This window comes from Staurois parvus, unplaced genomic scaffold (assembly GCF_062004578.1).
Source record: "Staurois parvus isolate SC_StPar_1 unplaced genomic scaffold, SC_StPar_1.0 ptg000137l, whole genome shotgun sequence".
Taxonomy (NCBI): domain Eukaryota; kingdom Metazoa; phylum Chordata; class Amphibia; order Anura; family Ranidae; genus Staurois; species Staurois parvus.
The window spans coordinates 4661510-4687665 of record NW_028317933.1 but is presented as its reverse complement, the minus strand read 5'-3'; the positions used below and the strand labels follow the sequence as shown (position 1 = coordinate 4687665).

The window sequence follows — 26156 nt, the reverse complement described above, 5'->3', positions numbered from 1 at the left end:
CTGCATCATCCCCATCCTTTAGGTTTTTGTACAGGAATCTTTTTTGGTCTGGTCATACGATTTTCTGGTGATGGTGGGTGGTCCTCAATACTGCAGCCGGTAAGTGACATCGGTCTTGACATTGGCAATATTCACCTGTACAGCCCAGGGTCTCCTAATGGGGCATATCCTTTACACCCCTGGGCTCACAAAGAAGTGGGCTGAATGATGTTGGGCGACCAGGATGAAGTGGAGAAGAATACCTAAAGTCATTTAATAATTAAAAGTTTATAAGGAGAACCTCCTGCTTGGGTCACATTAATATCACCTACCAGTCCTATGATGGTTTGCACTTCACAATAAACCTGTCCATGCCACTGCAGCGCTTGTGTCAGTACATAGAACTATAGGCCTACGCTGGAGTATGTCAATGAGGGTGACAATTGCTGCGCCTGTAAGAAGACCCTGTGGTAACGCTGCGACCAGGAGTGACTTGAGTGAAGAGATTAAGCGAATTTGGAATGCAAAGAGGCTGGATGGCAGCAATCCAAGAACAATGCAAGGTATGCCACAGAATGGTTTTGTGCTACTTGGATTTTGCTGCACCTTCCCTATCAGCAATATACAACTGCATTTCTCAGCTGTGGCACCCATTCTTGTCTGAATCACATGTGCTGTCCTGCACCACTCCCATGTGAACCCAGGATTGTCATAGGGACTTCAGCCAGTGTTCAGACGGGAGCGGTGTGGGAAACATGCAATTCGGATAGGAATCGCATTCTTTCAAACCGCATGCTATTCTTTGCAGTGCGATATGAGCCCATTCACTTTGTATGGGCTCAAACCACAACGCAAAAGATATTGGTGAGTACAAGTATCAGTACTTGCACTCGCCTGTAAAAAATAGGTATGGGTGCATCCCCAGTGGGCAGACTGTTTTTAAAAAAGTAACTTCTTTTCCCCCCATCAAATGGGAAACCTGGACCAAGGACAATGCATACAACCACCTTGATAAAAAAGGTAGCTTCACATCACAGGTCCCCTTAAAGTGGAGCTCCAGTCAAACCTACAAAAAATAAAAGTCAGCAGCTATAAAAACTGACAGTGTCCTCACCACGGTCCCTTTTACCGACCGTCATCCTTAGTGTGGGCACCTGGCTGTGACAGCATGCAGCCGGGTGCCCATTGCACGTGTGCGAGTAGCACAGCACTTTGTGAATGGTCCTGTAGTCTTCTGGGACCGGTCACATGGCCAAGACGACCACAGGGCGGGAGGGGAGGGCAACTTCTGCTTGAGATCGCCTACGCAAACGCAGTGGAAGTGGGTATCTGTCAAAATCGGGCACCTGTCCCCCCCTCCCCAAAAGGTGCCATGGGAATAGAGGGAGCGAGGGACCAGCACTTACAGTGGAACTTGCACTTTTGGGTGGAGCTCTGCTTTAACACCAGAGGCACCCCCCACTGTGTGATTGAGGGACCCTTGGATGCAATTGGGGGGGGGGGTACACCTGTGATATGATGAGGGCATCACATGCCCCTCCCCTCCTTATCACAGGTCCCCCCATTAAGTCACAGGCACCCCTTCAAAAGACACCCCCTCCAGCCACAAACACATCAGAGCGCTACCTTTGGGCTCCGGCAGTGTGACAGAACACAGGAGGAGCGGGAGGAGGACCTCTGTCTCTTCCTCAATGTTAGGGGTGCGCTGGTTGCCATCACCATAGCAACAAATGATGCCGTGCATCCAGGGCCTACAGCGTCAATTGTTGGGGTGCTGGTGGCTGGCCCCCCCATCACTGATTCATGAACCCCCCCCCCCCCCCCCAGACTGAAAAACCCTGATCTACAAAGTACAGAAAAATGGACTACATCAGAGGAGACTTTGGGGGATGTAGAAGCGTCCAGCAGCCTGGAGTGAGGAGCACAGAGCCATCCCCAACCCAACACCCCCCATGTGATCCATTGCAGCATCCATACTACGCTACTGCTCCTGTCAGCGCTACTGCCTGCAGCCAAACTGCAACCACCGTACCCCATACTATGGGAGGCCGGGAGACACAGCACAGCCCGGGACGGAGCATTCCTCTCTGCCCCCTACACTGCATGCATCAACCCCGGTGCGATACCTCGGAGAGAAGCGGTGTGGATGTGACCCGGCTCTCCCCTCCTCCACACACCGATCCCGGAGATCTCTCCCCTCCTCTTCCTGCGCACTGCGACCCACGTGGAGATCTAGGGCGTGTGACCAGCCGATCCCCCCCAACACCGACGTCCGCCGCTGGGGGCACCGGAGGGTCTCACCACGATCGCCGCATGAAGAGCCGGAGGGTGACGGCGGAGATCACCGTGCTCCGGACACCGACGGGCGGCCTGACGCAGAGCAGAGCACCGCCTCCTGCTGGTCACATCCCCGCCGAGGAGGAGGAGGGGAGCCGGAGATCAATGGAGGAGGAGGAGGGGGGGGTGGGGATGTGCCGGTCATCCATACAACTTCATAGAGGAGATCACAGAGACCAGCGAGGGGATCCGCCAATCACAGGCCACGATACATACCGAGAATCTAGACAAAGTCACCGACTTCTCCCAGCATGGTCTGCGCTTCACAACACCTGTACGACCTCGTATACATACAATACATACAATACACACAACACACACAACACACACAACACACACAACACACACAACACACACAACACACACACACACACACACACACACACACACACACACACACACATTATATATACATAATTATACAGTATTTATAAAGCACCAATAGTTCGCTCAGCACTGTACATTATAAAGGGGGACAGAACATGTGACAGAATACCAATGCAATATACATACACATATACCTACACACACATATACCTACATACACATACATACGCATACAGATATGATCTCCCAGAAGTGAGTCCACCCCTCACATTTGTAAATATTTGATTCTATCTTTTCTTGTGACAACACTGAAGAAATGACACTTTGCTACAATGTGACGTAGTCAGTGTACAGCTTGCATAACATGTAAATTTGCTGTCCCCTCCAAATAACTCAACACAGCCATTAATGTCTAAACCGCTGGCAATAAAAGTAGTACAGTGTCCGTGGTGACACTGTACTGCTAGGGTGACCGTATGTAAAAAAAATATTTATATATATATATATATATATATATATATATATATATATATATATATATATATATATATATATATATGTTTCAAAAATTATAATTTTTGGTTATAAACTAATTTGGCTTTTTTTTTTACGAAAAAGATAACGGAATAATTTTTGGTCAAGATTTATGATGAAATATTATTTATTTGCAAAATTTTTATAAGAAAAACACTTTTCTCCAAAATTTTTGGACTTTTATTTACATAGCAAAAAAAAAAAAAAATTCCAGCAGTGAATAAATACCGCCAAAATAAAGCTTTATCTGTCTCAAAAAAAAAAAATGGTAAAAAATTCATATGGGTACAGTGTTGCATGACAGTGTTGTCATTCAAAGTGTGATAGCGCTGAAAGCTGAAAATTGCCCTGGACAGGAAGGGGGTAAAGAGAATGTATCTTTCACAAATCCATCCATGTAATAAAGTATATGGTTTTAAAAAAGTCCGTTTGACTATATGTGTAATGATATGGTTGCTGCATTAAAGTCCCATAGGGGGATTCTCTATTTACATACAACCATCTTAATTGCCACGTTTCATATTTGACAAGAAAATATGTTATTTGATAAAATATGAAATAATTACTTATTAAATAATGATATACTTTTTAAAATATATATTATTTTAAATAAAAATGTGAAATAAAGCATATTGAATTTACAGAAGAGTTTCCAGCCAATGTGAAGATATTTTTTAATATTTGTACAGAAATTCTGAAAAACTGGTCATCAGGACATGCTTTCTTGCCAGTATCGAGTCAACTAACATTTGAAAGCACTTACAAGTTTGCCCACATCTGCAACTTGTGATACATCCTAGACGTAATACACAGCTTTCATTACAACACACACGTTTAAATCCATTACTTCATATTTTGTCACTGTGGATGAAAGCTACCATTGATCATATGACTGCACTCACCATTAGAAAATCTAAATTTTCTAAAAACACACAAACATTTTCAAATCAAATTCCACTGGTGTATGGCCAGCTTAACGCTTCAAGAAAGAAGACAATCCCATGGGCAGTGGGACATTAAAGGTGGCAAACCACATAGCAACAATCAATCTTTAATAAATCAATACAAGTCCTTTACAATGCCAACTTACCAGTCAGCCTGCAACATGCAAATTATTTTATTAGGGCACTATAGTGGCTAAAAATGGTTAGCACTTCCGCCTGGCAGTACTCAGGTCGTTGGTTCAAATCCCAACCACTGCACCACCTGCCTGGAGTTTGCACCTTCTCTCTGTGCCTGCGTGGGTTTCCTCCGGGTATTCCGGTTTCCTCCTACACTCCAAAGACATTTTGGTAAGTTAATTTGCTCCTGCCTAAATTGGTCCTAGTATGTGTATGTATGAATGTGAGTTAGGGACCTTAGATTGTATCCCCCTTGAGGGTTAGGGACTGATGTGAATGTGCAATACATATGTAAAGCACTGCGTAAATTGACGGTGCTGTATAATTACCAATATTAATAATAATAAATACAATGTTTATAGCCTTTATTAAAATGCCTGGTGACCCTGCCATAAAAGTCCCAGACAATCCATAACAGGAACTGCCTGAACAGAAGAGCAGTGACCAAGACCACGCATGCTTGGAAACAAAAGAATATATTACATCACTTCCAAGAGGTGTATTCTATCTTATGAGAATTTTCGTAACCAATTAGTTTTCAAATAGAAGACCAGCATTTAAAAAAAAACAAAACAAAAACACACACAAACATGGACGATCATTTGTCCGATATTCTCATCATGGATGTACTTGTCAGGCATGTTCTGCCCTTGCCACTATCAAGAAGCCCATGCAAGAATGTGCAGCTGACACTGCAGCGCATGCATGTAGACAGGAAATGACTTCACAGAGTCTGGAGATCAGCAAAAGTAACACAAAGAAAATATGAAAAGGAAGTTTAAACTTTCCAAGGCCAGTTTTACACTGCTGCTCTGTGGTCTGGTTGCAGTGCAGGTGTAACCGTAGTTTCCATACAGATAACCTGCCATTTCCCATAGACTTTCTATCAGATTGCATGTTCTTGGTTTGTATTCTGAAAGCACACCAGAAGTCCTGCAAGCTGCATCTTTTGGGCACTTTCAGAAAATGCATGATCTAATGTAAAGTCAATGGGAAACCATGGGTTAACTGCTCAAAACCACAGGTGTACCTGAACTGCAGCCAAACCACAGCAGTGTGAAAAAGGCCTAAAATGAAAACATTGCAACTGTTAGTGATACCAGCAAACTAAAATCTCACCCAGTTAGGGCTCATGTACAACCGCAGCTGAAACTCACGTTCAGGAGCTGTTCAGCGGTTTTTTTTCAGCAGCCCCTGAACTCACCCTAATGCTTTCCTATGTGTCCATGTACACATCTTCATTTACAGGCATTTTGACAGTGCAGGAATCTTTAGGTGGTCAAAGTTGCATGTTAGGGTTAGCGGTAATCATTAGGGTTAGGGCTAACATTCTAACCCCAACATGGGACTAAAAAAAAAAAAAAAAAAAAAAAAAAAGAAGGTTCTTGCACTGTTTTGATGCAACTTTGATGCTACATGGAGGGCAAAAAAAAAAAAAAAAATGCAACATGCATCAAAAACTAAATTCTTGCATTTTTGGTGCGGGTCCACTGAAGTCTATTACACACAAAACACAATCTGCTAGGGAAAAAAAAAAAAAAAACCCAACACACCACACCATACCAGGGCTTACACAATGTTGTACGTTGTGCTCAGTCCATGCCTGGCTGTTGACAATCAAGTCAGCACAACAAAGCAGCACCAGGCTCAGTACCATGTCTAAGTGTTTGGCAGGGTACTTAGCAGATGCCACAACTCTGTGAAAAGCACCCCCTTTCAACGCCCATCTGTACAACCCCAACACCATCTGCTGATCAGAAACCATAGTTGTTGGGACCTGGGAATTGTCTAAGTATCAGAGGACACAAACCCAAACGTCAGTTAAGAGATTTTCTTGGTCATCTCCTGTGAAGGTGACAGCATCAAAGTAATGAAATTACTGGTAAATCCTCTATAAACCAGAGATTTATATGTGCTGAAAAAAAACAAACCGCTTTCTGTGCTTATCCATCAGATATGCAACTGTTAGAACTTATTCATTAAAGTGTTACTAAACCCAGGACCCGGCCCTCACTATATCCGCTCTCCCCGGACCCGGCCCTCACTATATCCGCTCTCCCCGGACCCGGCCCCCACTATATCCGCTCTCCCCGGACCCGGCCCCCACTATATCCGCTCTCCCGGGACCCGGCCCCCACTATATCCGCTCTCCCGGGACCCGGCCCCCACTATATCCGCTCTCCCGGGACCCGGCCCCCACTATATCCGCTCTCCCGGGACCCGGCCCTCACTATATCCGCTCTCCCGGGACCCGGCCCTCACTATATCCGCTCTCCCGGGACCCGGCCCTCACTATATCCGCTCTCCCGGGACCCGGCCCTCACTATATCCGCTCTCCCGGGACCCGGCCCTCACTATATCCGCTCTCCCGGGACCCGGCCCTCACTATATCCGCTCTCCCGGGACCCGGCCCTCACTATATCCGCTCTCCCGGGACCCGGCCCTCACTATATCCGCTCTCCCGGGACCCGGCCCTCACTATATCCGCTCTCCCGGGACCCGGCCCTCACTATATCCGCTCTCCCGGGACCCGGCCCTCACTATATCCGCTCTCCCGGGACCCGGCCCTCACTATATCCGCTCTCCCGGGACCCGGCCCTCACTATATCCGCTCTCCCGGGACCCGGCCCTCACTATATCCGCTCTCCCGGGACCCGGCCCTCACTATATCCGCTCTCCCGGGACCCGGCCCTCACTATATCCGCTCTCCCGGGACCCGGCCCTCACTATATCCGCTCTCCCCGGACCCGGCCCTCACTATATCCGCTCTCCCCGGACCCGGCCCTCACTATATCCGCTCTCCCCGGACCCGGCCCTCACTATATCCGCTCTCCCCGGACCCGGCCCTCACTATATCCGCTCTCCCCGGACCCGGCCCTCACTATATCCGCTCTCCCCGGACCCGGCCCTCACTATATCCGCTCTCCCCGGACCCGGCCCTCACTATATCCGCTCTCCCCGGACCCGGCCCTCACTATATCCGCTCTCCCCGGACCCGGCCCTCACTATATCCGCTCTCCCCGGACCCGGCCCTCACTATATCCGCTCTCCCCGGACCCGGCCCTCACTATATCCGCTCTCCCCGGACCCGGCCCTCACTATATCCGCTCTCCCCGGACCCGGCCCTCACTATATCCGCTCTCCCCGGACCCGGCCCTCACTATATCCGCTCTCCCCGGACCCGGCCCTCACTATATCCGCTCTCCCCGGACCCGGCCCTCACTATATCCGCTCTCCCCGGACCCGGCCCTCACTATATCCGCTCTCCCCGGACCCGGCCCTCACTATATCCGCTCTCCCCGGACCCGGCCCTCACTATATCCGCTCTCCCCGGACCCGGCCCTCACTATATCCGCTCTCCCCGGACCCGGCCCTCACTATATCCGCTCTCCCCGGACCCGGCCCTCACTATATCCGCTCTCCCCGGACCCGGCACTCACTATATCCGCTCTCCCCGGACCCGGCCCTCACTATATCCGCTCTCCCGGGACCCGGCCCTCACTATATCCGCTCTCCCCGGACCCGGCCCTCACTATATCCGCTCTCCCGGGACCCGGCCCTCACTATATCCGCTCTCCCGGGACCCGGCCCTCACTATATCCGCTCTCCCGGGACCCGGCCCTCACTATATCCGCTCTCCCCGGACCCGGCCCTCACTATATCCGCTCTCCCCGGACCCGGCCCTCACTATATCCGCTCTCCCCGGACCCGGCCCTCACTATATCCGCTCTCCCCGGACCCGGCCCTCACTATATCCGCTCTCCCCGGACCCGGCCCTCACTATATCCGCTCTCCCCGGACCCGGCCCTCACTATATCCGCTCTCCCCGGACCCGGCCCTCACTATATCCGCTCTCCCCGGACCCGGCCCTCACTATATCCGCTCTCCCCGGACCCGGCCCTCACTATATCCGCTCTCCCCGGACCCGGCCCTCACTATATCCGCTCTCCCCGGACCCGGCCCTCACTATATCCGCTCTCCCCGGACCCGGCCCTCACTATATCCGCTCTCCCCGGACCCGGCCCTCACTATATCCGCTCTCCCCGGACCCGGCCCTCACTATATCCGCTCTCCCCGGACCCGGCCCTCACTATATCCGCTCTCCCCGGACCCGGCCCTCACTATATCCGCTCTCCCCGGACCCGGCCCTCACTATATCCGCTCTCCCCGGACCCGGCCCTCACTATATCCGCTCTCCCCGGACCCGGCACTCACTATATCCGCTCTCCCCGGACCCGGCACTCACTATATCCGCTCTCCCCGGACCCGGCACTCACTATATCCGCTCTCCCGGGACCCGGCACTCACTATATCCGCTCTCCCGGGACCCGGCACTCACTATATCCGCTCTCCCGGGACCCGGCACTCACTATATCCGGTCTCCAGGGACCCGGCACTCACTATATCCGCTCTCCCCGGACCCGGCCCTCACTATATCCGCTCTCCCCGGACCCGGCCCTCACTATATCCGCTCTCCCGGGACCCGGCCCTCACTATATCCGCTCTCCCGGGACCCGGCCCTCACTATATCCGCTCTCCCCGGACCCGGCCCTCACTATATCCGCTCTCCCCGGACCCGGCCCTCACTATATCCGCTCTCCCCGGACCCGGCCCTCACTATATCCGCTCTCCCCGGACCCGGCCCTCACTATATCCGCTCTCCCCGGACCCGGCCCTCACTATATCCGCTCTCCCCGGACCCGGCCCTCACTATATCCGCTCTCCCCGGACCCGGCCCTCACTATATCCGCTCTCCCCGGACCCGGCCCTCACTATATCCGCTCTCCCCGGACCCGGCCCTCACTATATCCGCTCTCCCCGGACCCGGCCCTCACTATATCCGCTCTCCCCGGACCCGGCCCTCACTATATCCGCTCTCCCCGGACCCGGCCCTCACTATATCCGCTCTCCCCGGACCCGGCCCTCACTATATCCGCTCTCCCCGGACCCGGCCCTCACTATATCCGCTCTCCCCGGACCCGGCACTCACTATATCCGCTCTCCCCGGACCCGGCACTCACTATATCCGCTCTCCCCGGACCCGGCACTCACTATATCCGCTCTCCCCGGACCCGGCACTCACTATATCCGCTCTCCCGGGACCCGGCACTCACTATATCCGCTCTCCCGGGACCCGGCACTCACTATATCCGCTCTCCCGGGACCCGGCACTCACTATATCCGGTCTCCAGGGACCCGGCACTCACTATATCCGGTCTCCAGGGACCCGGCACTCACTATATCCGGTCTCCAGGGACCCGGCACTCACTATATCCGGTCTCCAGGGACCCGGCACTCACTATATCCGGTCTCCCGGGACCCTGCATTCACTATATCTGGTCTCCCGGGACCCTGCATTCACTATATCTGGTCTCCCACAGTACACAACACGGAAATGCAATTATTTTAGTAAATATAAACTGCTAAATACCTTGTCTCATCAGCAGTTATAGCAGTCTTGGGACTTCTATCAGTGTCCAGCAGAGCACGGCTAGAAGCTTGTAGGAGTTTTCATTGTCCCCTGATTATCCTATGAGGCTGCATGACCCCTGACCATCTGTCTGGACAGCGCTGATCACATGCACTCTCCAGAAAACAAACTAAAAAAAAAAAAAAAAACCACAAAAAAAAAAAACCAAACAACTCTATAGCAATACACACCAAACTGAGCATGTGCAGCTTGCCCCAAGGCTCTTCTATCAGCAGAAGGACTGGGGACAGTGGGGGGGGGAAAATCAGAGAAGACAGGAGCAAACAGCCTTTTTACACAATGCAGAGGATTAACCCCTTAGGTTCCACAGTGAGTATAACAAGCATGCTTTACTGCATATACAGACTGATTTTACTGTTGTGGGTTTAGTAACACATTAGGTCTCATTTTGGCCCATGTAAGCTGTTAAGTGTTCAGGGAGGGGATACATTTTTACCTTCTAAGACACCGAGCATTATATGACTCAGATCAGTTCTTGGCACCACAGCCTCTCACTAAGAACTACCCGGCACCAGACTCTGGAAAACAACTGGATCGCCTTCATCCAGTGCAGCTCAAAAACTGAAGAGAACGCGATCATTGCTTAGTAAACAGTCCCTAGTTCACACTTTGCTGAAGGAGGCCTTTTGGAATGTATAGAACCAGCAAATGCAGCTTTCATCGCATCTTCACTATAGATGAGTAACCGGATGAATCTGTGCCTTTCCAGCATATCAGCTGTTTGTGAAGAACTGTCTGATCTGCAGATTATCATGCAATTCAAGAATCCAGACAAATCAGGGTTCAGGAGCAGTATGATACACAGAGGACAGCGTTAATACCCACGGCAATTAAAAGTGGAACGTTAGATTAGGTTCGTGATCAGGGACATCAGCATCCATAGCTTTACAGGCCATCCAGCCAGGACAGTTTGCACCCACCAGCCACAAAAGCGTCACTAACCCTCCTTCTAAAAATAATAATGTAGTCCAGTACAAAATATTAAACATTGTTGGACACCCTCAGTGACAGCTTTTTTGAATGACAGTTTTTTAAAAAGTGAATTTTCTGTTTCTACTATCAGGCACTGCAAGTAAAGGGTAAGACAGATGAACTGACACGCAGGTATCCAATTAGATATTTTTTATTAATCGGATTGACTGATTTTTTTAACCCTTTCTCTGCCAGACATTTTTGCATTTTGTTGTACACATTATTATACAGGATTATATAGCACCAACGGTTTGCTCAGCGCTTTACATTATAGTGGGAGACAATACAGCAACAATACAAGAGGGTTAGGAGCGCCTGATCCTGAGAGCTTACAATCTAGGAGGGAGGGGTGAGTGGTACAATAGGTAATAACTGTGGGGGATGGAGTGGTTGGAAGAGTAGAGGATTCCAGTATTAGCTGAGGGCGGGATAGGCTTCCCTGAAGAGATAGGTTTTCAGTGATCGCCTAAAAGTAAGTAGAGTAGGCGATCGTCAGATTGGGGTAGGGAGTTCCAGAGGATGGGTGACGCCCTGGAAAAGTCTTGGAGACAAGCATGGGAGGAGGAGATAAGGGAGCTAGAGAGTAGGAGGTCTTGCGAGGAGCACGGTTTGGGTGATATTTAGAGATAAGATCGGTTATGTAAATTGGGGCAGTGTTGGACGGCTTTATACGTCAGTGTTTTGAATTTTATCTGTTGGGCAACAGGGAGCCAGTGAAGGGATTGGCAGAGAGGGGTGGCGGATACAGAACAGTTAGTAAGGTGGAGGAGTCTGGCTGCAGCATTCATGATAGACTGAAGAGGGGATAGCCTGCGATGAGGTAGGCCAATGAGGAGGGAGTTACAATAGTCGATGCGTGATATGACAAGGGAGTGAATAAGTTGCTTAGTGGTTTCTGAGGTTAGGAACGGTCGTATCTTGGAGATATTGCGGAGGTGCAGTCTACATGATTTTGTCAGCAATTGGATCTGGGGCTGGAAGGACAGATGGGAGTCTAGGATTACACCTAGTACCCTGGCATGAGGGGATGGACTGATGACTGTGTTACCGATATTTATGGTGAAGTCAGTGGACCTATGATAAAAATGATATACCCATGTAAACAGTTTTAGTCCTCATGCACACTGGATGTTTTTACAGCGGCTGTTTTTGGATTATGACTTTTTTCTACAGCCAGTAAACTCCCCACCATGTTATCCTATGTGTTCATGCATACAGACTGTTTTTTGGCAGGGACTTTTTTTAAAAAACACCACACAGGACTAGTGCATTTTTAGAGGAGTTTTTCTAGCTGTAAAATGTGGTAAAAGACCAGAAACCGGCATTTTGGACTTTCTTTGACCAAAAACACAAAAATATATTTTTTGTTGGTGAAAAAAAAAAAATGCTAAAAAAAAAACCAAACATGGAAAAATGCCACTAAACACTAATGCAAAAAGGCTAAAAAAAAACCCTCACATTTTTAACGTGACTTTACACAGCCAAAGTTACCAAAACGTCCAGTGTGCATGGAGCCTAAGGCCTGAAGATTATATAACCATCATCCAAAAACTTTTTTTTTTTTTTTAATGCAGACACCCTTGAAAATAAAATGGTAGCTTGATGCAACGTTAATTTTTTTACAAAAAGTCCCCATTACCTGGAGTGCGTGGAAGAAAATCGGGCGGGAGCAACCGGGAATGTGTGTAAACCCCCCTGCTGTAAGGTCCGTATGATGTACGGACCTGGCAGCAAAAGTACTAAAATCTAAAATTGTTTTTTGATCCTAATGCATTAAACAGAAAAAAAAAATACCAAAGCTAAAATTACATTTATTATCACTTTAAGATAAAAGAATGCTCCATTACGCTCCCCTCCAGGAAAAAAAAAAAAAAAAAAAAAAGCCACTACCAGTGTTGCTCCACTCACCATCTGATTTGGACAATGCAATGTTTCTGCACAATATTTTTTTGAACACAGCAGGTAAGTGGTACTTTTTTTATATTATATACAGTGGGGAAAATTATTTGATCACCTGCGGATTTTGTAAGTTTGTTCACTTACAAAAAAAGAAGGGTATATATTTTTTATCATAGGTGTATTTTAAATTATAGAGACAGAATATCAACCAAAATTCCAGAAAAAAAAAAAAAAAAAAAAAAAAAACCCATGATACAAATGTTATAAATTGAGTTGCAGTTCAGTGAGTAATATCAGTATTTTATCGCCAAGCAAATCAGGACTTTGTGCTTACCAACAACGGTTTCTCCATCAAGTACTGAGGTAAGATGTTTCTTGTAGTTGGTTACCAGGTTTGCACACATCTCAGGAGGGATTTTGGTTCACTCTTTACAGATCTTTAAAACCATAAATGGGTTCTTGGCTGTTGCTTAGTAACTCGAAGTTTTAGCTCCCTGTATAAATTTTCTATAGGATTAAGGTCTGGAGACTGACTAGACCACTCTAGGACCTTAATGTGCTGCTTCCTGAGCCACTCCTTTGTTGCTTTGGTGGTATGTGTTGGGTCATTGTCATGCTGGAAGACCCATCTTCAGTGTTCTGGCTGAGGGAAGAAGGTTCTCACCCACGATTTTACAATACTGAGGCTGAGGGAAGAAGGTTCTCACCCACGATTTTACAATACTGTGGCTGAGGGAAGAAGGTTCTCACCCAAGATTTTACAAAACATGGCCCCGTCCATTGGCCCCTCAATGCGGAAAAGATGGCTTGTACCTTTAGCAGAGAAACAGCCCCAAAACATAATGTTTCCACCTCCGTGCTTGATTGTAGGGATGGTGTTCTTAGGGTCATAGTCAGCATTTTTCTTCCTCCAAACACAGCGAGTCGAGTTAATGCCAACGAGCTCAATTTTGGTCTCATCTGACCACCGCCCTTTCTTCTATTCCTTTTATGAATCATTTAGATGTTCACTGTCAAACTTCAGACGGGCCTATACATGTGCCTTCTTGAGGAGGGAGACCTTGAGGGCACTACAGGATTTCAATCCAGGGCGGTGTATTGTGCTACCAATGGTTTGTTTGGCGACTGTGGTCCTAACTGCCTGATCATCCTTACCCCATAAGGTGAAATCTTGCATGGAGCACCAGACCGAGGGAGATTGATGGTTATTTTGTATTTCTTCCATTTGCGAATAATTGCTCCAACAGTTGTCTCCTTCTCCCCAAGCTTCTTGCTGATGGTCTTGTAGCCCATTCCAGCCTTGTGCAGGTCTACAGTCTTGTCCCTGATGTCCTTGGACAGCCCATGATGGTGAGGTTTGAATGGAAGAAAGGATTCTGTGGACAGGTGTCTTTTATGCACATAAGTTGTCGTCAAGAGCACCTTCTTAAATTGACAGGACTAATCTGAGTACCACATGAACACATAGCCAGAATTATTGTTGGTTGGTAGGGGATCAAATATTTTGATTTTACTCACTTAACTGCAACTCAATTTAGAACATTTGTATCATGTTTTTTCTGGATTTTGGTTGATATTTTATCTTTATCATTTAAAAATACACCTCTGATAAAAAATGATTAGACCCTTCACTTCTTTGTAAGTGGGCAAACTTACAAAATCTGCAGGGGATCAAATACTTATTTTCCCCGCTGTATATCATGAATGCTAAAATTTGAGAGGTACATTTGTATAGCCTTTTCCTTCCACATGGAAAAAGGAACAATTACCCTTACCTAAAGAATTGGATATGACCAGCTCACTCCAAGTCATCTCTATTGTCAGACAATGATGAAACATGTCATCTATAGCAGTCTGATTCTAGGCCTGATTTATCTAGCACAGGAACGCATGCACCTCATTGTTTGCGAAGAGAAGAGTATTTATAAATCCTCCACCTCCCGATGACAGATGTCAGAATGAAGTGTCAGTCTACAGCATGTAAACAGATTGGTACTTTCCTCGGTCTAACTGGCTGCACACAACCAACACAAAAACACCAACCAGAGCAGTTGTCTGATTGAGAACTTCCTGATCTGACACTTGTACTCAAAATACTGTACACAGCTCCCTACAAGGCCTCAGAATAATATCCCAATAAAAGAAAAGGAAGGGAGCTGAAGTTTATATGCTACTTTAACTGTATTCAGTTAGTGAAGATTAAGGATCTGCATGTGACACAGGAGATTAATTGGCTGGATGTTGTAATGCGTTGTAACCTCATCCGTGATAGGGGGTTGGGCTAATAACGAGTAGCGTGGCATCACACAACTACAATAGAAAAACACATACGGTACAAGCTGCCATCAGACCTCTCTCGCTCCAGGGCTCATTCATGTTAGCAGGTAATCTCTCACAGATAATGCTGCAATTCCTCTACTGCAACATCTCTTTAGGATAGGTGTGATTGCACACAGCTGGAAGATGTAGATCTAAAAATAAACCGCAAGCACATTTTCCTATTCATGTTATTAGTTCAGGTAGTTATATAGCACCATCAATTCTTAAACTAGCATACGATGGTTTTAACAATCCAATCTCTGCTCATGTGTGAGGCCTTTTCAAGGGCAATTTACATCTATGAGTTACAACGCTCAAATTACAGCAACGCAAATTCATTTTAAATAAACACACCAGCACAGTAAGACAATATGCGGCAATGAACCATAGTGCGCAGCAGCAAACATTTTGTGACACGTCTATTTGGGACACATTGGTGCATCAGAAGCCCACTGCATTTTAACAGGCTGCCTTAAAGTAGATCTATTGGGGGCAGAATTATAATTCCTGTTAATTTTTTTTTGCCATCTGTGTCCTATTGGGGAGATTTCCATTCACTTCCTGTCCCAAAAACAGAAAGAGGAAATCCCTGCAAATTAGAGGAAGCCCTTGGGCATCCCTCCAGGTCAAAAGCAGGGGCGGACTGACAACTCATGGGGTTCCCCTGGGCAATAGGGGATCATGGGGCCCGTGTCCTTGCCTAAACTCAAAAAAGCCTATGAAAAAAAAAAAAAAAAAGTACCAGGGGCATCTCATGGGGCTCCCTACTGACCCCGGGCCTTCGGACAGTGCCGGAGTTTCCAAATGGTCAGTCTGCCCCTGGTCACTAGAATTTATGATCCAATTGGAGATTTCCTCTCTATTACTGTTATGGGGGCAACCCAAAATTCTCTTTTACTTTTGATGAAACACAGCAAAAAAAAAAAACCCCCACAAACTTACAGGTGCTCCAATCCATCTCCACTCTACTCAAAACGAAAAAAAAATTATTTTTAGTTCTACTTTAATGCACCACACATTAATGCATGACATATGTGCACTGATGCACCACACAAATGTGAAAATGTAAAATGGTCCTACAATTTTTTATTTTTTTTAAAAAAGGTTTAATGACCTTTTCACGAAAAAATGAAAGCTGAACACCCTTACACCCTCCATCCCAGTCCCCGCTGTACGTACCACTGTGGGTGGGTTATTAGCTTTCACCTCCTACACAGCCAATGCAGTGCTCCAGGGATTTCAGACAGCTCTGCTTCTTCCCCATCTTACCTTAAGGCTTCCAGAATGGATTAGAGCAATTGGTGAAAGTGGTCATGTGCTCTTATTCATCCCAGAGACTAAGGAAAAAAGGGGAAGAGCAGAGATCAAATCCGTGCATTACTACACTGGATAGCTGTGTGGGCACTGACAGCTCATCATCCAGAGAGGTAAGTGCAGCAGGGACCAGGGGGTGGGGAGAATGTAGGCTGTTCATTCACCTTTTCATTTTATGCATGAAGGTAAAAAACCTTCAGTGTGCAGCAGTACCCCCCAAGCCCCTTCAATACTTATCTGAGCCTCATCGCGATCTAGCGATGTGAACAGCCTCGGCTGTCCCGGGTCTCTGCCTTCTCATTGGCTGAGACAGCAAGCGGGAGCCATTGGCTCCCGCTGCTGCCAATCACAGCCAGTCAGCCAAAGGAGGGGGGAGAGAGAGGAGGCGGGGCCACACCATGGCTCCGGTGAATGGACACATGGAGCAGTGGGTGCCCCCATAGCAAGCTGCTTGCTGTGGGGGCACCCAACAGAAAGGAGGAGCCAAGAGAACCTGCGGGGGACCCAAGAAGAGAAGGATCCAAGCTGCTCTGTGCAAAACCATTGCACACAGTAGGAAAGTATGCAGAGGTTTGTTATTTAAAAAAAAACAAAAAAAAAACACCTTTACAATCGCTTTAAAGTGTAGGGTTACACGTTAACATGCATTTCATCAAAGAGTAACCCAAGTGCCCATACTTCTGATCTAGTCCCCCCCTCACCAATGCCAGCTTTGAAATTCCGGCAGATGCGCTGAAGGGTTCTGCCCAGCTGTTGGGACCTTTTCAGGTGCAGACAACCTGAGAACTGGGACCTCCATTACTGTGCTGTCCCTGCCCATGCACAGATGTGCCAAAAGGTATGTTGAAAGCCAAGCAGAGTACATAACACAAAAACCATACAACAAAAATGTTTGCTACACCGCACTATGATGTGTTGCAGAGCATTGCAATACATGTGCATGACCTTAGTACATTGAGGTGCTAGTCAAAGTGAAGTACGACAATGCATCGAGCATATAACAAGTGTTGCAGCAATGCACACATGTATAAAGACCCTTAGTCTAGGGTCCCACGTATGCGTTTTCTGCTGCATTTTGCAGAAACCGCACAGCAGTCCATTTAACATGATTTCCTATGGGAAAGGTTCACATCTCCGCGTTTTCACCCGATGCGTTTTTCGGAAAGGGTCAGGGACTTTTTTTAAACTCAAAATGTTGAGTTTTTCTATAGAAGTCAATGGAAACGCTGCAGAAAGCATATAGTGCGCCTGACGCTTTTTATTCTGCCCAGCAATTCAGCAATGGGCGGCAAAGTGGCTAAATGGTTAGCACTTCCGCCTGGCAGTACTGGGGTCGCTGGTTTGAATCCTAGCCACGGCTCCACCTGCATGGAGTTTGCATGTTCTCCCTGTGCCTGCATGGGTTCCCTCCGGGTACTCCGGTTTCCTCCCACACTCCAAAGACATGCTGGTAGGTTAATTGGCTCCTGTCTAAATTGTCCATAGTATGTGTATGTATGAATGTGGGTTAGGGACCTTAGATTGTACACCCCTTGAGGGTTAGGGACTGATGTGAATGTACATTATATATATGTAAAGTGCTGCGAAAATTGACAGCGCTATATAAGTACCTGTAATAAATAAAATAATATGTTGGGTAACCCCCCCCCGCACAAACAAAAACGCATGTGCAAAAAATGGAAAATGCAGCACAAAAAGCACTGCAGAAACGGATAAAACAAACTGCATAGGTGTGAACCCAGCCTAAAGCATACTGAGCGAAAAGATTGCAAACATTGGCTTTTGTTTATTCCTATGCAGGACAAGAAGCGTATGGGCCGATCACGTATGGGCCGATCACGTATGGGCCGATCACGTATGGGCCGATCACGTATGGGCCGATCACTGACAGCCTAGGCAAAAAATACCATTTCCTTAGAGCAGCTTGTAAAACTAATATCTGACCTCTCAGCTTCCCCATCTGAAAGCAATTTCCAGAACATTATGCTGCACAGATGAAGCATCCAAACACATCACATAATATTGTTTTTGTGGAAAATGCAACATTTGATACAATGACACAAAACGCTACATTTTATTAACTATTCTGTAGCAATATAACAATACTGACTTGTCCAGCTTGCTGTAGACCACAGGTGTCAAACTGGCGGCCCTCCAGCTGTTGCCAAACTACAAGTCCCATGAGGCAATGCAAGACTGACAGTTACAAGCATGACTCCCAAATGCAGAGGCATGATGGGACTTGTAGTTTGGCAACAGCTGGAGAGCAGCCAGTTTGACACCCCTGTTGTAGACGATGCTAACCAGGAGGCAATACTAGTTGTTGATGGGAGCTTTCCAATGAGGGGATTTCAGTGAAGTGTAACTCCCTCCAAAAAAAGGAACAGCCTTAACACTGAGCCATTCCCCTCTAATCCTTACAGCCCTGGTACCCAACCTGCGGCCCTTTGGTATATGATGTACGACCCTCAGCACTCTGTAGTGGGAACATTGAGTGGGGTAATAGCACTGATCTCTACCAGCCTCAGGTAACATGTTCCCCGTTTTGTAGGGTCTTTTTCAGCACACCCCTAGCCAGAAATGAAGAATGTCCACACTCTGACCCTCATTTCCTTTATTAGGACTGCAGTCTGACAGTCCGCTCAAGCATTTCATATATTGAACATTTTGTGTGGCCCTTTGGTGATGTCAAGGTGTGGCCCCCTTTAGCAAATAAGTTGACATTTACTGCCACCATTTTGGATAGAATTAAGGAAGATTATAACTACTGTTTGTGCCATCTATGTCTCACTAGGGAGATTTCTCTTCACTTCCTGTTCCATAACTACTACAGGAAGTGAGGGGAAATCCCTCCACAGTGGAGGAAGTACCCTCTTGGGGAATGCAAACTGGGCTTAAAGTATGTACACCGCTTTTACAGGCATGGATGGTTTTCTCAACCTGTAAAAGCTCCTCTATGTAAGCCCAAAATCCCAAATTCTGAATAGGAATAAAGGGGGATTAGGAATAAATAGGATAGGAATAAAGGGGGATTCTTTCAATGGGAAAACAAGTTCTAGTGACAACCAGCACATCCCTTACTTTTGGAGGAATTTCTTCTCGCTCCCCGTTTTGGCTATGGGACAGGAAGTAAAGGCAAATCTCCCCAATGGGACACAGATGGCTAAAAATAAAACAAAACCCAGCAAGACAACTGACAGGGGTTATAACCCTCCCTTACTCTGTCCAATATGAAAAAAGGTTTGCCTTTAGATCTAGTTTATGGCCCAAATCACACTTGTATTTGGGGTGGGCTCTGAATTCTTGGGGGGACTCAGAGGGGTGTGTGCAAACAGTTGCAGATGGGGAGTCCCATATAAAAGCAATGAGAAGCTGACAGCCTCCGCACCGCTCATTGGACATGCAGCAATTACCAGCAGCTGACTGGGGTTGGAGCCCAGCCAGAAGGTATCACCAAGGCTAGGTTCACACTGGGGGGGTTGGGAACGAGCACTGAAGCTGACCCAATGTGACTGTCTTGCTGTATAAAAAGACAGCATTTTAAAAGCCTTTACAACAAAAAAAAAAAAAAAAAAAAAAAAAAAAAAAAAGGGGAGGAGCATCTAACTTTAAATAACTATTTCTAGCTGTGCAGCAGAGTAGGTTAGTGGCAACCACTCCTGTCTTACAGCACTGGGTTGGACATAATCTACATGGAGTTTGCATGTTCTCCCTTGCATGCATTTCCTCCAGGTACTCCCGTTTCCTCCCACAACCCCAAAGACATGCTCATAAGTTGATGGTCTCATTTATACTTGTGTTGTCCTCTGAAGAGCAATCTGCAGTGGATTGCATTTTAAATGCATTTGACCAGAGGCGAAGAGACGATGTGTTGCCTCCTCACTGCCTATTTTCACCCCTAAAAACATATAACACCACAGCTGCCCCATGACGAGTCCGTTGGATGAGTTGCATTCAGTAGGTGGTACTGGGATCATCATTTCATTGCATGCATACACAACTGTCCGCTGCCTTGACAGGTTAAGGAGAAGCAGTTGGGGGGATGGAGCAGTAAAAATGCAGCTCAACCACGGTTTTACCAACCTCCGAAGCACAACTATAAAACAAGGCCCACTTGCGACTGGGGGAGGTTAAACCCCCACGGGTGAACTGTTACAGCCCCTTAACTGCTCCACCTTTTGCAGAAGAGGTGTCACCCAGGGGTGGTGTGTACATGCCGTGGCACTTTGTGGCAGGGAGTATTCGTGAATAGGGCCACGCGGCAACTGCACACAAGCACAGCTGTCAGATATATTTAGGGGGTTAAAGCAAGCGGTACGTCTCCTCACCACTTGTCCAATTTTAAATCACATTGCAATATTGTTACCCTGCTGTGCAGCAGTTCCATATGGTATGGCAGATGTGCATTTGCCATACCATAGCACAGGCACTGTGGGAACTGTAATACAGAGGAGCCCGTGATCACCAACCAGCCAATTGTAAAATGAGATAGTCTTCATTGGTCTCAAAAACAAGTAAACGCAAAAAGATTTCTTCAGTAAACCTAACGACAAACGATCCTTAGTGCTGGTATAATCAAGACCAAAAAAAAAAAAATGGCTCACCGCCAGTACACCACACCAAGGTTTAGGGTTCCCATCTGCTTCAGGGTGCAGGAGCTCAGCAGTCATGGCTAGACAACCCACCCTGACAGCTGTGGACTACTCCACCTCAGACAAGTGCGGACTCCTTTCTTCTCCTTTTCAGGCCTCCCGTGCAGGTGGGTTAACCCTTCAGGACCAAAGTCCCTATAACCAGGGTGGAGGCTCTTTCCCCAAAGCCTCTGAGCCTCCAAATTCCAGGTCCCAACTGAAGACTTGCCAATCCTGGGAGACCTGCCATGCAGTCCTCCACTCCAACCTGACTACTCCGGAACCCCTCACCTTGGATGGGCCCCTGAGCACTAAATATATCCATTGAATTCTCTCTTAAATGGACCACAATACAAAAGTGGTGGGAAAATCTATCTCCTGTCCAGGACCCATCCTCAACATCCACTATAGACCGCATGTGATACTGAATGAGTTGCCATGTCACGTAAGCATTGTTGGGTCCTGAATTGGCCCTTGTATGCGATACCACATTTTGCAAATCGAGGAAATGGGGGTGAGAAGAGGGCAAACCTGGAGGCAGAGCTTGCAAAAAGTCCCCAAGGAAATTATATGAGATGAAAAAGGTTGCAAAGGCATTCTCTGCATTAGGGTGAAGAAAAAAAATAAAATAAAATCTATGTTCAGCACCCCAACCCCTCCACCAATTTTTACCTGAGCCAGATATCATTCCATTGCTGTACCAAAGAGCAGCACCTCCCTCCTCACTGCACATGGAGGCAGCTGTGGGAGACACTGGTTCCTAATGCTGTCAATCAAATCCAGTGAGGCATGAGCAGAGGGTGGGGCTGAGCCACGCTGTGTGTCTATTGACACACATAGCCCAGCTCAGGATCAAGCTGCTTGCTATGGAGGCATGGGGGGGGGGGGGGTAACCCAGAGCGCCAGCAGGGAACCCCAAAAATAGGATTAGGGTTGCTTTAACCATTGGACAAAGCAGGGAAGTATTTATAGGTTTCCTATCCACTTCAGCTCCGGAACATTTTACCTTCTTCATGACCATTTTTTGCTATTCGGCACTGCACTAACTGTGTGGTCGTGCAATGTTCTACGCAAATTAAATTTAAATAATATTTTTCACACAAACAGAGCTTTCGGTGCTATACTCACTGCAGAGTCTATTATATAAACAAAGAGTGAAAATTTAAAAAAAAAAAAAAAACTTTTTTTTTTTTTTTTTTTTTACTCTTCTAAAACATATCCAATAAAAAAAAATTAATTTCTAAATAAATTGTGGCCAAGTTGTATTGTGCTACACATGGTTTGTGTGGAAGTTACACCGTCCACAAACTATGGTATATATATACGGAAATTTTTTTTTTAGTTATATAATAATAATGGCAGCAATAAGGGACATAGTGGGACTGTGATAGTGCGGCGGGTGGCAATCTGACACTAACTGGGGGGGGAGACTGACATCCGTGACACTAATACAGTGATAATATACACTGTCACTGGCTGGAAAGAGTTAACTATGTGCCAACAATGATTTCTGTGTGTACTGTTTTTACAGGGAGGAAAAAAACTGGCACATTGCTGCTGTCTGTAGAGAGCCCTGTGTTGATTACCAATAGAGGGCTCTCTTCTGTCGTGATCTCAGTGGATCCCTGACATAAATCATTGGCCGGTACCCACTGATCAGCATGTGCTGTAGCAAATGACAGCAGAATCGGCTGGCCTGCGCACGCCCTCTACCCAGAAGGGCTGGATCACATACATGTACGCCATCCGACGCAGCACGGCCGCTCACTATATCTGCGGTAGGCAGTTCCAAGTTGATAGATGCAAGAACAAAAATAAATCCTTTACAATCACTTGAAGGCTTTCAGACATGGAGCCCATAAATCCACAGCGAGTCGGATCAGACTGATATGATCTAAAGAAACCCCCCCTCATCTCCAGTGTGCACCTCCCCCCACCAGTCATCTCCAGGGTGCACTGCCCCCCCCCCCCCAACATCTCTGGGGTACACCGCCCCCTAGATCATCTCCGGGGTCCACCTCCCCACACCCTGCCACCAGTCATCTCCAGGGTGCACTGCCCCCCCCCAACATCTCAGGGGTACACCGTCCCCTAGATCTCCGGGGTCCACCTCCCCCCACCCTGCCACCAGTCATTTCCAGGGTGCACTGCCCCCCCCAACATCTTTGGGGTATACCGACCCCTAGATCATCTCCGGGTCCACCTCCCCCAGTCACCTCCAGGGTGCACTGCCCCCCCCCCCCAACATCTCTGGGGTACACCGCCCCCTAGATCATCTCCGGGGGCCACCTCCCCCCAACCTGCCACCAGTCATCTCTAGGGTGCACTGCCCCCCCCCCAAACATATCTGGGGTACACCATCCCCTAGATCATCTCCGGGGTCCACCTCCCTCCACCCTGCCACCAGTCATCTCCAGGGTGCACTGCCCCCCCAACATCTCAGGGGTACACCGTCCCCTAGATCATCTCCGGATCCACCTCCCCCCACCCTGCCACCAGTCATCTCCGGGTCCACCTCCCCCCACCAGTCATCTCCAGGGTGCACTGCCCCCCCCCCCCCCATCAGCGGTACACCATTCCCTAGATCATCTCCGGGGTCCACCTCCCCCCACCCTGCCACCAGTCAAACTCCGGGGTACACCTCGCCCCATCATCACCAGATTACAGCACCTCCCACCCTGTCCCCAGACATCTCTGGGGTACACCTCTCCCCCTCAGACCATCTCCGGGGTACACCTCTCCCCCACAGGTCGGTCATCTCCGGGGTACAACATCCCCCCCCCGTAGGTCATCTCCGGGGTACACCATCCCCCCGGGTACACCGGCCCCCACCTCCAGACATCCCCGGAGTGCACAGCCCCCCACCCCCAGCTGTCATGGGATGATATTCTTCTCTCCCATCAGAAAACGTGTCCCGGCATCTCACTATCTGCACCTTTAAAGGGACTCCGTACACCCGCCACCGGCCCCGCCCTCCTCCAGCTATTGGCCAGCCGGCCTGACAATCATGGGCGCGCGTAACCCGATTGGCTCCCCCGCATCCCCATCACCACCTGGCAGAGCGAGGCCGGCCTCTGGAGCCCCCCGACACCCCACCACATTGAGCGGTCACCGGAGGACCGGACCCCAGGAAGAGGGGTGCTACGAGAGAGCACAGGCCGCCCCTCACGGCCTCTCCCCCATCCCAGCAATGGAGACTCCTAGCAACGTCATGGGCAGCCAGCAAACATGGTGGTGCTGATGTTACCTGCGCTGTCCAGGCCGGCGACACCGTACCCTCCCCGGCCAGGACTCCTCCCGGGCTCGTTACCTTCTTCCTCGGTCACAGATAAATTTCCCCTCGCCTTCCCTTCACCACATCCAGAGCCTCCTTCTTTTTAACACTGCGCGGCATGGCCGGGGCGCGCTCACGAGACAGAAGGAGAAAAAAGCCTCGGCTGAGGGAGGCGGGGACGCGCTTTCGCAAGGCGGCGGGCACGGATGGAGGGGGCGTGGTCCCGAGGCAGCTTTCGCGGCACATTGGCGGCGTGCGCACGGGGGGAGGGGTTTGGTATTACCGCCCACGAGTTGGAGGCGGTGAGGAGGGGCACGTGACCCGGGCTTTGGCGCGCCTTTTTTTCTCTTCCTTCCTTGCTGGTGGTGAGAAGGAGTGTGCTGAGTCACGGCGTGTTCACTACACCGGGCACCGAAGAGAGGAGTGTGTCCACCAGACTAACCTTAGCTGCTACGAGGGGAGAAATACCTATGCAGAGTATTAACCCTTCAGTGGGTTTAGCCTAATGCATTGAGAACAATTTCCCTTTCCGAGATCTTACCCAGCACTTATCATTTACATCAGTGCAGCTGGCTCCAGCTCTCTCAGTGCTGCTTCCCTGAACATCCAATCTTCAACAGGGGAGGGTGCAGTCTGTTAGCGCAGAGAAAAAAGAGAGGGGGCGGAGATTATTGAAATACAATTCATGTAGGTCTGATTGGTAGACTAAAGCAGAGGTCCAATTTGTGTGTGATGGCTCAGATTGTTTACATCACAACCCTCCCCCAGTACTGGCCCCTTGTTACATCACCAACCCCACCCCCCCACACACATACACAGTATTGCCCCCCTTTACCCCCTCCCCCCCCACACACACAGCACTGCCCCCTTTACATCACACAGCACTGCCCCCCATGACGTACTGCGGTCACAGGATCTCCTTGGTCTTCTGCGTAAAAGACGCCCAGGATCATTCAACCCAGAAAACAGTACATCCTGTGGAAAGGTATTACTGCAGTGGAGTGACGTCATCATGGCATTGCCATTCATACGGCCGGAGCCCACAAACCCAGAAGGGCTTTAATATCACTTTAACCCTTTGATTTCCCCTAGATGTTAACCCCTTTCCAGCCAGTGTGTGTATATTATTAGCATTGATCACTGTTAGTGTCACTGGAGATGTCAGTGTCATTTAGTGAGTGCCCATCCAGTATAGGTAGTGCCAACTTGCCTGCAGGAATACCTTTTCACCACAGGATGCACTGTTTTCTGGGTTGAATGATCCTGGGTGTCACAGTCCTACTATAGTCACTGATCACCGCCATTCCTAGTATACAAAAATAAATACAAATTCCAGTATATACACCATAGTTTGTACACACTATAACTTTCACACAAACTAATTGATATACACTTTTTTTTTAACCAAAGACATGTAGCAGAGTACATTTTGGCGTAAATTTATGAAGAAATTTTATTTTTTTATCGATTGTTTTATAGCAGAAAATAGAAAATGTTTTTTTTTAGTTATATATTAAAAAATAATCTCAGTGGTGATCAAATACCACCAAAAGAAAGCTCTGTGTGTGACAAAAATGATAGAAATGTCATCGGGGTACAGTGTTGCATGATCATGCAAATGCCAGTTAAAGTAGCACAGTCCCAGATAGCAACAAATGCCTTGGCCAAGAAGGGGGTAAAATCTTCCGGAGCTGAAGTGGTTATAAGCATATCTTGGGGGACTTTTTTTTTTACTAAGTTAAGGGGGGCGCTGATATAAAGGATCCCCTTTACCTTAGTGTATTCTATGCAGAAAGTGGTCTGTGGTCCCCCCCACATCAGAGTTCTCAGCGTTCCCTCTATACATCAGAGCCATTTACATCAGAGTCTGCAGGATTCCCTCTTACAATGCAAGGGGGGAACTCTGCGGACATTGATGTAAAGTGGAATTCTGTGGAGTTCACCAGAGTCTGCAGCGT

General features: G+C 48.1%; 1 protein-coding gene across 5 annotated transcripts in view; it reads right to left on the bottom strand.

Moving 5' to 3' along the window:
- PHF20 (PHD finger protein 20) overlaps positions 1-24391 on the bottom strand; it is a 97307-nt gene extending 72916 nt beyond the window's left edge. For 3 of the 5 annotated variants that reach the window (XM_089673281.1, XM_089673284.1, XM_089673285.1), the window contains exon 1: positions 24172-24391. The gene's annotated coding sequence lies outside the window, so the exon portion shown is untranslated. Of the gene's footprint in view, positions 1-2105; positions 2355-24171 lie in introns of those variants that run through there. The other 2 variants (XM_089673283.1, XM_089673282.1) reach the window with 2 other exon arrangements.
- Between the last annotated feature and the right edge of the window lie 1765 nt (positions 24392-26156).